The 12,921-nt window shown below is 35.8% G+C and overlaps 1 long non-coding RNA gene and 2 pseudogenes across 2 annotated transcripts; 1 reads left to right on the top strand and 2 right to left on the bottom strand.

The window, feature by feature from the left end:
* Positions 1-227: 227 nt before the first annotated feature.
* LOC103331006 (UPF0481 protein At3g47200-like) lies at positions 228-1,864 on the bottom strand (annotated as a pseudogene).
* A 6,066-nt stretch (positions 1,865-7,930) lies between these two features.
* LOC107881139 (UPF0481 protein At3g47200-like) lies at positions 7,931-9,341 on the top strand (annotated as a pseudogene).
* Positions 9,342-11,049: 1,708 nt separating this feature from the next.
* Positions 11,050-12,466, bottom strand: LOC148917167 (uncharacterized). 2 transcript variants are annotated; one of them, XR_016127263.1, is made up of 4 exons: positions 12,226-12,466; positions 11,786-12,005; positions 11,617-11,698; positions 11,050-11,474 (listed from the first exon to the last, which is right to left on the bottom strand). It is a non-coding gene; the product is annotated as an uncharacterized LOC148917167 (long non-coding RNA). The 2 variants fall into 2 exon arrangements; XR_016127262.1 differs by having other exon boundaries at positions 11,617-12,005.
* Between the last annotated feature and the right edge of the window lie 455 nt (positions 12,467-12,921).

The following is a 12,921-nucleotide window of genomic DNA, read 5'->3' as shown; positions in this document are numbered from 1 at the left end:
TTCCTTTTATTAGTTGATTGTAATTGATTTGGAGTAGTCTCCAAGTAACCTAGTTTTCCTAGTTAAGCTTGTAATATCTCCATAAATACTTAGCCTTTTAGCTCTATCAATAACAACCCGAGAATTATTCTTCTTAACAAAATCTCTAATTTCACAAAATACATAATAGATTGCATATGTAGCAGTTCCAGAAATCCAACAAATCTTTCAACGGTTGCACGTGATAATAGAGAGAACACACACATCAGTTACAAAAATTAAAATCTAATCAAAATAACTTATGACACTATTCTGATTAAACTACATATGCTGGATGAATCTCTACTAAGAACTACAAATGAAGCTTAAATTAGATTATGTTCAAGCGACTTCAAGGTTCCAATGATTGAGAAAACCAGGACAAAAAGTCCCAAGTATAGTTGAGCTGCCTGTCCAAAGATCCTTGAAGTAAACTCCTTTCAGGATTGCCACATGACGGTTCCAAAAACTGATCACATAGTGCTTATTAAGCTGACTACAGACGCCACCATAGCAGGATACACCATCCATAATCTGCACACAGAGTTTATTGATCAGGTTTGCCACGGTTTCGTTGCAGCCTATCTTGTTAACAAGAACTCCACTCTCAATCAGCAAATTCACATCTTCCAGTGTCCACAAGTTTATCCATGAACAAAAAATATTCGCAAATATAAGCAGAGTCTGGATACAGAAACTGCTCCAACGCCATGACATTTCGGACGATGCATTCTGTCTCATCCTTGACACAGAATAGTGTAAGCTTCAAGTCCATACTTGTAAAACATGCTAAGTTGAAATTACAATCGTGGGATTCATCTCCTTTAATGACAAACCCTACTTCTTTAAGTAGCCTAAAGTTCACCCCTGCGGCCTTCAACTTTCTCGCGTCATATATATTTTTTATAGGAGTATCTACCCAAGTAATTTCTTCTGCAGGGCACAAAAAATGTCTTACCAAATCAGTGAAATGTTTTATAGTTACTCCATAACTGATAGATTTTCCTTTACTGTAACTGTTGAAGAACTCACAGGTAAGCTTGAGAAAGGGATGAACAGATTCGGCGGCTTCAACAGTTAACACAGAATGATCGTGGGGGTGGCTTCTACGACAGCAAGGCAAGCAGTAACATATTTTATCAAGATCAAAACATCTTTGTTGTCTATTGTCCTGTTCTTGTGCTTGCACTTCGTTGCGGGGATAGAAACAAGAGACCGGCATGGCAAAGTTGTACAGGTCTTGAAGAAGAAAATAAGGAAGCTGATTTTCTAACAGTACGAGGTCCTGCTCTACAGCTTTCCTCAGCCACCGTGATCTTAAGATGTGATAATCATTTTCATGGTTTTCAGAATCCATCATAAAGAGCTGAATGATGAAGAGGGCATCAACTAGAATTACCTCCGAAAAGTCGAAATTGTCACCCTGATTAATTGTCCCTGCATAACAACTAAGAATCTTTCCTTGACGATCTCTGATGAAACTTTTTAGTTCCTCCTTACTCTTTAAAGTACCTGTGAAAAAATTCTCACAATATATTCTTTTATGGTTCTCCATGTCCTTGAGTTCTGGTTTGCCATGGTGGAAAGGGCCTATTGAAATTAATTGAGGAGTGTATGCTGCTTCATTTACTTTACGGAGTTTATTGGGAACCCTGTAGATACACCTCTTGTCAGGCTGGTAGAAAAATGGTACCGCGTCGGCCCATTCTGGTTCATTCTCTGCTCTCTGATCCTCCATATAAGAAGTCGATCGCCTTTTTCCTAGTGACAATGAAACTAAAATTATTACTACATAGGAAGTGACAGTCTGCTTCACCAGCAAAATTCCAGTATTCAAGAATGTCATCATTCATTCAAATGTTCTAGAATTTTGTCATCAGTACCACATCCGGATGCATTAATTAGAATCTAAAACTAACTTAGAATTCTAGTACTGCGAGTTTAAAATGTCAATAGACAAGTTCCTAGCTAGTTCATAAATTTTCAATTTGTTTTGTTTGCATTTCAAAGGTAAATTCATCAGATTGGAGGGCCATCTATACGTCTTCAACTCGTTGGATCTTCGAGCTCCATTGAATTTTTTTATTCTCATCTCCTAAGTACCTCTTATGTTCCTAAATTTGAAAGGGAAAAAAATTTCAAGTAAATAAGAAACAGCAAATTAGCACAAATATATTTTCGGTTATATAAACTGAAATCCTTATAGAAAGCAAATTAAGCAATCTTCAGTATAGCCAATTCTGCAGTAGAAACTAAATGTAGCAGAAGGAGTGGAGCAAAAAGAACCTGCAAGTTTACTCGGGGAAATGCAACGGCATCTCTGGCGGTGGTTGAGGTTTCTTGAGCTACCACATGTGGTCTCCGCTTGGCCTGTTTCTAGCTAAAGCTAGGCTTGTCATTGGCCCAATATTGAAAACAAAAAATTAGGGTTCACAAAAGGAACCAGATCCAAAACTTGGATCCGTTGACAGTCGAGATGTGGAAAAGTGATGCGTTTAAACTAAAGTACTTAAACCAAATTCTGGTTCGCTTGATGATCAAACGAGGAAAACGTAAACCAAGACCAGATGCTATTTGACTAGTAAGTAAATGATGTGTGTCATGGGGAACATCATCATCAGACACATCTTTTTCCTGTCCTGCATTCAGTCAGAATTTTAGTGTTTCTTTTTACTTCGGGAAGGGGAAGGGAGTGCAAGAGTTGACCTCTCTCGACTTATATCTTACCACACTGCTTGGTATTAAAATGTGGTAAGACATAAGTCATAAACTTACTTGAGCGTAATTGAGTGTATTCGTTCTCATCTCACAACACAATTCTGTGATTTCTACATGAACGTACATATTGTTAGTAGAGGATCGTATACTTTTTGCACTTAATTAGTGTATAGTTACAAAGAGATGCCATGATAGGAGCTAAATGAGTTTCAACAGATGCAGGTGAAGTGACCCAACAGGGCTTTGAGCATTTTCTGTAGTACCAGCAGTTTTCATGGCAACAACCATTATATATCAAGATTGGACATGCGTGGGAAATAATAAAAAAAACGTCATAGAGCATTCAAGTTTTAAATTGAATATACATTGCGGTGGAAAAAAGGTAGGGAAAATGAATCTCCATTATTTGTTGCTACCCTTTTCACAAGTATTTATATCCAGTCTTAGCTATCCATAATTGACTGTCTAAGATGCAAAGGGCTTGTAGCTCAATTGGTTAAGAGTATTTACTTCTGCACATGAGGTCTTAGGTTCGATTCTCCCTCCCTAATATGACTTTGTATCAAATAATAATAATAATAATTGACTGTCTAAGATATTGTGATTTACAATGGAACTTGATAATCTATTTGAACTTGATTTCTTTTTTAGGCTCAGTCGCTTAATCCATTTTGGGTACTCAAATGAATGCATGGGTTGCTCTTGCGCTTCATCTGTTAAAAATAAATTAAGTAAATTTATTTCATCTTGGCAATTATTTTTTAAGGAAATTTGTCAACGCACTTAACAGTTATTTCATCTTGGCAATTAACTGGATTCTTCACCTAGTGTACTTCGCATGTCATCAAATATCATATCCGAAATCACTTACACAATCTCACTTAAATCAATGTACACTGTACTAGAATTCCAGCTCCAAAGTAATCCTCAACCTTCAATGAGCTGCCTAGTGACCACCATTCTCCCAAACCACACTTGGAAACAAGAGATTAAAGCTTAATCAGTCACTAACTCAGAAAGAGGAAATTTTTGAAACTTAACCAAATCCAAGAATGGTTTACCTTATCTTGTAGAGCTCGATCATACGATCCTAAAGGCGAAAACAGCGCAAGAATTGGAGTTGTAGAATGAAAATTATGGTAGAAAGAAGTTTGACGGAGAAGGGAGAGAATGGGTTTCTGGAAAGAGAATCGTTCTCACGTTTCCAGCTGAAAACCATCCAACTACACGGGGAAAGAAGAGATCAAAAATTCAGCCGAATTTCTAAAAATTCTTTGAAAAATACTATGAACTCTTAAACACATGCACTTTCCTTTAATCACATCCAAAATATTTCTCCAAAATTCTACAAATAGTTTTTAAGCACCATAAAATTTCCGAGGTCTCACAAACATGATCTTTATTTGGCATTTAAGCTAAATCTAATAATGAATCAAGAGCAAATTAACAATAACTGAGAAAAAAGAAGAAGCAAGTAACAAGCAAATAAATGTACCTTGCATGCCCATTAAGAGGATGTTAAAGCCCCGTATTACAAGAGCAATTTCTCTTGCATCAAATTCTCCCATGCCACTCATTTCTACAATGGAATTTTCTTTTAGTAATTTTACTTGTGTCTCAATTTTTATTTTCCTTTTCTTTCTCCATCTACTTCCACTAAAACCTGAAAGGATAACCATTACAAAAGGAAGAACCTATATGCATAAGCAATATTTATGTTTTGTACTAGGAAAGAAATTTGGGGAGGCACTTATATATAAATTTAGGCGATAAAGCCGATGATGGGATTAAATAAGTTTGTTTAGCTACAGACAAGTCATTCACATGTTAAGTTTGTTTAGCTACAGACAAATCGTTCACATGTTTTGTTTGTTCAGCTACAGACAAATCGTTCACATGTTTCATTTGAATTTACAAAGACACATATAGCTGTTATGAAACTAATAAAAAGATAATTGAAACAACTTATTAATTTTCATGTCATTTCACGTGATGTAATATTCTAGATTTGATTTTTAACATGCACTTCCCTGTGCATCAAGAGACTTTCAAATAAGTTTAGCTAGATAAAGAATTTTTATAAAATACCTATAAGTCCATTGTTTTAACGAGATTAATTTAGGCCACTAACCGATGATTATATTGAAGTTTGCCAAACTAAAAACAAATCCTTAACTAATTTTGCATGAATACACAAAGAAAATGCATGTCTACAATTTTTTTTAAACGCTAACTGAACACTATACATCACGCTCTTAATATCTTTAAGATTTCATGTCATAGAATGTTCTGCATGAAACTTTTTTTAAAGAAGAAATCTTACAAATTGATTACAAAATTCATGCGTCGGGTGTTAGGCGGCCAGAATTTTGTTCCTGATGACTCACTAGTGGAACAATGGTAAGGGAAAATCTAAGAAGATAAGCAAAATGTCATATAAATTGGAAGTTTTGTTTCAGAGACTGAAAATACACGACTCCATCTCACCCAGTAGTGTTGTCATTATTGTTAAATGATTTCCATTCAAAATAATAATTGTAAAATAATGAAATTTTTGAATATGATTAAACAAAGGTCATTTGAATGTTCCTAAACATTCCAAAGAAAAATTATTGTAATCATATTGGTGTGTGATTTAATTTCCTCATTTGCTATAGGGAATTGTTGGCGCATGAGTTGACGTTTCCGTATTGATTAATTGTAAAATTTGTTTCATTTTCTATTTATGATTTCCTATTGTAAATAGAATTAGGAGTTATAATTTTACTTAAACTCCAACGTTACTTGGCTTTCAAAGGAGAATAATACACAGAAAATTCCCACAATTGTTTCCCTTATTTTAGCATGGTATCAAAGCAACGATCTTGTGATTGTTGTCTAACTAGCTAGTATAGTTCATGCGACCCATGATTTTAATACAGACAAAATCACAGGTGCGAAAGAAAAAATCAGTGACGACAAATCAAATACACAAGAACAGAACAGTAGAATACCTTCCCTCTTATTTCTCTCCTTTTTTTCTTTCAAAGCTTCTCTTTCCTATACTAGTAACAATAACATCAAAACCAAAAATATTGCAACAGCAAAACAAAAATTACAGAATCGTTGTGATATGAGAACGTATACACCCACACTCAATTAATTGTTGTTGAGTAGTGGCGAAGACCACATTGTTGTACCTCATTTCAATACTAAATGATGGACATGGGGAGAGAGTTTAGCTCTTGCACTCCTTCTCCCTCCCGAAGAAAAAAAAATACTAAAATTCTGACTGAAAGGCAGGACAGCAAAGATGTGTGCATGCCTAGCTATATAGCATGTGCATTTATTTTTTTCCTAAGTATACTTGCCATTGAGCATGTGTCTGATGATGTCCACTAGGCTTCCATGATGAAACACATAATTCAGTTATTAGTTTTCCCCCCACTTGATCTTTAAGGGAACCAGGTTTTTTAGTCCCACGTCTTGATGGTCAACGGATCCAAAGCTTTGTTTAACCATAGGTTTTCCCACTTGGGCTTGGTCAACGGAGCCAGTCCCTTTTTATTAACCTTAATTTTCTGTTTGCAATAAGGCAATGACAAGGCTAGCAGCTCACTAGCTAGCGACAGGCCAAACAGACACCATTTTCGTCGACTCAAGAACGTTAACCACCGCCAGGTTCTTTATACTCCACTCCTTCTGCTACATTTCGTTTCTACTACAGAATTGGCTTGCTAAGGATTTTAGTTTTCTTTATATAACCAAATAAATGTTTAACTTATGCCGTTCCTTCCTTTACTTACTATAATCTTTTCCCAATCAAATTTGAAAACCAAAAAGGTACGTAGATGAGAATGGAAAAAATCGATGGAGCTAACTGAAAGAAATTGAGGTTCCTTCCCAAAATCAATTGGTAGTAGAAGAGTAGCCCAGTTTCTTATAAGCATTTTCAAGGTTTGTCAGTTTTCCAATGTGGGACATTTCTTCACACACAGGTGACGAAATTTCAAGTCTAGTACGTAGACACATATTGTATGACATAAAGCACGTGTGTCCGTTAGACTTCACAGCTGGGCGAAATTGGTTGTGATACTATAAAGGAAGTTGAGGTTCCATTCCAAAATCAACTAGCATTAGGGAGTACCCAACTCTGTACTAACTAGTTGAAGACAAATATAGATGGCCATCCAAATCTGATGATTTTATTTTTGAAATGCAAGCAAGCAATTTGAAATCAATGAATTAGGTGTTGGAAAATTTTAATTTTTTTACGAATGAAATATTTTATTTGAATGGAAATGGTGTCTGATGGGTTGTGACTGTTCTTGAATATAGTAGGTTGTGTATGTTTAAAGTGAAACGATACAACTTTTGACTCTTCAATGGACACAAATTTTATAAACCGTCACTTAACACATCTATATGAAGAATAAACCTTCATCTAACTCAAAGAGACATCAATCTATTCCTGGATAAACTAGTCTTCCAGAGATTTTATTCATTGCAGACTAGAGTGTTTGTGATGAGTATATATAAATAGTGTCATACTGAGAGAGTTCAAACATAAGTTTGTGTTTGTTGTTCTTGTGGTTTAGAGTGCTATTACCACAAGAAGGAGGTCATTGTATCCTGGGAGATGTTTGTCAATGAAACCTTGAAGCACCTGTGAGGGGCAATTTATCTTAAGGAGATAGAGCCAAATTTTAGACTCAATCATATTCTGGTTTTTCTAAACCATTGCTTATATTTTATTTGATTATTTTATGCATTAAATTGTGTTTTAATAGAATGAATTAAATTTTGATTTTTCTATGAATACAGCAATTAAATCTCATATTTTTTCGAACATTTGGAATTTTTCTATTGGCGTTTAAACTTGCAGTACTGAATCGTAAGTTAATTTTATCTTCTAATTAATGCATGGTTGGTACTGTTATGGTTTGGTTTCACATCACACCTTTTTTTTTTCTGTACAAAATTTTTCTACTTTAATTTGTTCTAAACTACCAGAAGAATGGGAATTCAAACTCGGGTGCAGAGTGGGAAGCACATTTGTTCTAGCCAACTTGGTTAAGTCCATGTCTGCACATAAGTTTCACATATACTGGCCACATTCTTGAATACAGGAATTTGCTGGTGAAGCGGCAGACTATCCCTTCCTATAGTACTGATTGCAGTTTCTTTGTCATCAGGAAAAGAGACGACTTCACTTATGGAGGATCAGATATCTGAGACAGAAGAATGGGCTGACGCGGTACAAGTATTCTACGAGCCTGACAAGAGATGTATCTACAGGGTTCCCAACAAACTCCGCAAAGTAAATGAAGCAGCATACACTCCTCAATTAATTTCGATAGGCCCTTTCCACCATGGCAAACCAGAACTCAAGGACATGGAGAACCATTAAAAAAAATATTGTGAGAATTTTTTGGCACGTTCTCCGAAGACAAGGGATGAACTAAAATGTTTTTTCAAGGATTGTCAAGGAAAGATTCTTAGTTGTTATGCAGGGACAATTGGTCAGGGTGACAATATCGACTTTCTGGACGTAATTCTAGTTGATGCTGGCTTCATCATTGAGCTCTTCTTGATGAATTCCGAAAACCCTGAAAATGATTATCCCATATTAAGATCACCGTGGCTGAGGAAAGCTAGGACCTCATGCTGTTCGAAAATCAGCTTCCTTATTTTATTCTTCAAAACCTGTATGACTTTGCCAGGCCCGTCTCTTGTTTCCAACCCTGCAACGAAGTGCAAGCACAACAGGCCAATAGACGACACAGATGTATTGATCTTGATCAGATATGTTACTGCTTGCCTTGCTGTAGTCGAAATCAACCCCATGATTATTCTGTAGAAATTATTGAAGCCACCGAATCTGTTCATCCCTTTCTCAATCTTACCTGTGAGTTCTTCAACTATTACAGTACTAAGGAAAAATCAGTCAGGAAGGGACTAATTATAAGAAATTTCACTGATTTGGTAAGAAATTTTCTGTGCCCCGGCCGCAGAAGAAATGACTTGGGTAGATAGTCGTTTGACTCCTATAAAAAAATATATACGACACAAGAAAGCTGAAGGCAGCAGGAGTGAACTTTAGGCTACTTAAGGAAGAAGGGTTTGTCATTAAAGGACATGAATCCCACCATTGTAATTTCAACTCAGCATGTTGTACAAGTATGGACTTGAAGCTTACACAATTTTGTGTCAAGGATGAGACAGAATGCATTATCCGAAATGTCATGGCGTTGGAGCAGAGTTTCTGTATCCAGAGTCTGCTTATATTTGCGAATACTTTTTGTTGATGGATAAGCTTGTGGACACTGTGGAAGACGTGAATTTGCTGATTGACAGTGGAGTTCTTGTTAACAAGCTAGGCTGCAATGAAACAGTGAGGAACCCGATTAGTCAAATTTGTGAGCAGATTATGGATGATGTATCCTGCTATAGTGGTCTCTGTGACCAGCTTAATAAGCACTATGGGATCAGTTTTTGGAACCGTCATGTGGCAATCTCCTGAAGCGAGTTTACTTCAAGGATCTTTGGACGGCCAGTTCAACTATAATTGAATTTTTGTCCTGGTTTTCTCAATCATTGGAACTATTAAATCTCTCAAATCATAATCTAATTTAAGCTTCATATGTGAAAATCTTTTGTCTGAAGAGTCCGTATGGTTTGGGGATATCCTCCAAATATCCTACATGTTTTAGTTGAAGACCTTTTGTAATTTGCTTCTTTTGCATACACTTTTTCTCAAAATAAAATCAGAAATAAAAAGTCATTAGCTGAATTGATCAAAATATATTCTTTTATTGCTCTCCATGTCCTTCAGTTCTGGTTTGCCATGGTGGAAAGGGCCTATTTAAATTAATTGAGGAGTGTATGCTGCTTCATTCACTTTGCGGAGTTTATTGGGAACTCTGTAGATACACCTCTTGTCAGGCTGGTAGAAAAATGGTACCGCTTCAGCCCATTCTGGTTCATTCTCAGCTCTCTGATCCTCTATGTGAAGTCTTTTCCCTAGTGACAATGAAACTAAAAGTAGTACTACATAGGCATAGAGTCTGCTTCACCAGCAAAATTCCTGTATTGAAGAATGTCGTCATTCATTCAGATGTTTGAGAATTTCTTCATTAGTGTACCACATCCGGATGCATTAATAAGAATCTAGAACTAACTTAGAATACTATTACTGCGAGTTGAAAATGTCAATAGATTCATAAATTTCCAATGTGTTTTGCTCGCATTTCAAAGGTAAATTCATCAGATTGGAGGGCCATCTATACGTCTTCAACTCGTTGGATCTTCAAGCTCCATTGAATTTTTTTATTCTCATCTCCTAAGTACCTCTTATGTTCCCAAATTTGAAAGGGAAAAACATTAAAGTAAATAAGAACAACAGATTAACACAAATATTTTTGGTTATATAAACAAAACTGAAATCCTTATAGAAAGCAAATTAAGCAATCTTCAGTATAGCCAATTCTGCAGTTGAAACTAAATGTAGCAGAATGAGTGGAGCAAAAAGAACCTGCAAGTTTACTCGGGGAAATGCAATGGCATCTCTGGCGGTGGTTGAGGTTTCTTGAGCTACCACATGTGGTGTCTGCTTGGCCTGTTTCTAGCTAGAGCTAGGCTTGTCATTGGCCCAATATTGAAAACAAAAAATTAGGGTTCACAAAAGGAACCAGATCCAAAACTTGGATCCGTTGACAGTCGAGATGTGGAAAAGTGATGCGTTTAAACTAAAGTACTTAAACCAAATCCTGGTTCGCTTGATGATCAAATGGGGATAAGCTAAACATAAACCAAGACCAGATACTATTTGACTAGTAAGTAAATGATGTGTGTCATGGGGAACATCATCATCAGACACATCTTTTTTCTGTCCTGCATTCAGTCAGAATTTTAGTGTTTCTTTTTTCTTCGGGAAGGGGAAGGGAGTGCAAGAGTTGACCTCTCTCGACTTATATCTTACCACGTTGCTTGGTATTAAAATGTGGTAAGACATAAGTCATAAACTTACTTGAGTGTAATAGGGTGTATTCGTTCTCATCTCACAACACAATTCTGTGATTTCTACATGACCACATATTGTTAGTAGAGGATCGTATACTCTTTGCACTTAATTAGTGTATACAAAAAGATGCCATGATAGGAGCTAAATGAGTATCAACAGATGCAGGTAACCCAATGGGCTTTGAGCATTTTCTGAAGTACCAGCAGTTTTCATGGCAACAACCATTACATATCAAGATTGGACATGTGTGGGAAATAAATAAATAAACGTCATAGAGCATTCAAGTTTTAAATTGAATTTACATTGCGGTGTAAAAAAAAGGTAGGGAAAATGAATCTCCATTATTTGTTGCTACCCTTTTCACATGTATTTATATACATGAGATATAATCACTTTCCAGTCTTAGCTATATCCATAATTGACTGCATAAGATGCAAAGGGTTTGTAGCTCAAGTAGTTAAGAGTATTTACTCGTGCACTTGAGGTCTTAGGTTCGATTCTCCCTCCCCTAATATGACTTGTATCAAAAAAAATAATAATAATAATTGACTGTCTAAGATACTGTGATTTACAATGGAACTTGATAATCTCTTTGAACTTGATTTCTTTTTGAGGCTCAGTCGCTTAATCCATTTTGGGTACTCAAATGAATGCATGGGTTGCTTTATATAAACTCCTCCATGAAGCAATGTGATGAAGCAATGCCAGATCTCTATGGGTTGCTCATGCGCTTCATCTGTAGAAAAGAAATTAAGTAAATTTATTTCATCCTGGCAATTATTTTTTAAGGAAATTTGTCAACGCACTTAACAGTTATTTCATCTTGGCAATTAACTACATTCTTCGCATGTCATCAAATAACATCCGAAATCACTTACACAATCTCACTTAAATCAATGTACACTGTACTGGAATTCCAGCAGCAAGTATGGCTAGTGACCACCATTCTCCCAAACCACACTTGGAAACAAGAGATTAAAGCGTAATCAGTCACTATCTCAGAAAGAGGAAATTTTCGAAACTTAACCAAATCCAAGAATGGTTTACCTATCTTGTAGAGCTCGTTCATACGATCCTAAAGGCGAAAACAGCGCAAGAATTGGAGTTGTAGAATGAAAGTTATGGTAGAAAGAAATTTGACGGAGAAAGAAGGGAGAGAATGGGTTTCTGGAAAGAGACTCTTGAAGTTGGAACTGAAGGAATGGGTTCTCACGTTTCCAGCTAAAAACCATCCTTTCCCCCTTTCTTTGTTCTTTGGAACCACCAACTACATGGGGAAAGAAGAGATCAAAAATTCAGCCGAATTCCTAAAAATTCTCCGAAAAATACTACAAACTCATAATGAATCAAGAGCAAATTGACAATAGTTTTTAAGCACCATAAAATTTCCAAGGTCTCAAAAACATGATGAACCTAATAATGAATCAAGAGCAAGTTGACAATAACTGAGAAAAAAGAAGAAGCAAGTAACAAGCAAATAAATGTACCTTGTAGGCCCATTAGGAGGATCTTAAAGCCCCTTATTTCAAGAGCAATCTCTCTTGCATCAATTTCTCCCATGCCACTCATTTCTACAATGGAATATTCTTTTACTAATTTTACTTTTGTCCCAATTTTTATTTTCCCTTTCTTTCTCCATCTCCTTCCACTAAAACTTGAAAACTGGCTCCCGAGTTCTAAAATGATAACCATTACAAAAGGAAGAACCTATATACATGAGCAATATTTACGTTTTGTACTAGGAAAGAAATTTGGGGAGGCATTTATATATAAATTTGGGCGATAAAGCCGATGATGGGATTAAATAAGTTTGTTTAGCTACAGACAAGTCATTCACATGTTAAGTTTGTTTAGCTACAGACAAATCGTTCACATGTTTCTTTTGTTTAGCTACAGACAAATCATTCACATATTTCATTTGAATTTACAAAGACCACACATATAGCTGTTACGAAACTAATAAAAAGATAATTGAAACAACTTATCAATTTTCATGTCATTTCACATGATGGAATATTCTAGATTTGATTTTTAACGTGCACTTCCCCGTGCATCAAGAGACTTTCAAATAAGTTTAGCTAGATAAAGAATTTTTATAAAATACCTATAAGTCCATTGTTTTAACGAGACTAATTTAGGCCACAAACCGATGATTATATTGAAGTTTGCCAAACTAAAAACAA

The sequence above is a fragment of the Prunus mume genome, linkage group LG5, assembly GCF_029339155.1.
Source record: "Prunus mume cultivar Tortuosa linkage group LG5, ASM2933915v1, whole genome shotgun sequence".
NCBI lineage: Eukaryota > Viridiplantae > Streptophyta > Magnoliopsida > Rosales > Rosaceae > Prunus > Prunus mume.
Note: the sequence above shows the minus strand (reverse complement) of the source record. Positions and strands in the feature narration are given on the sequence as shown.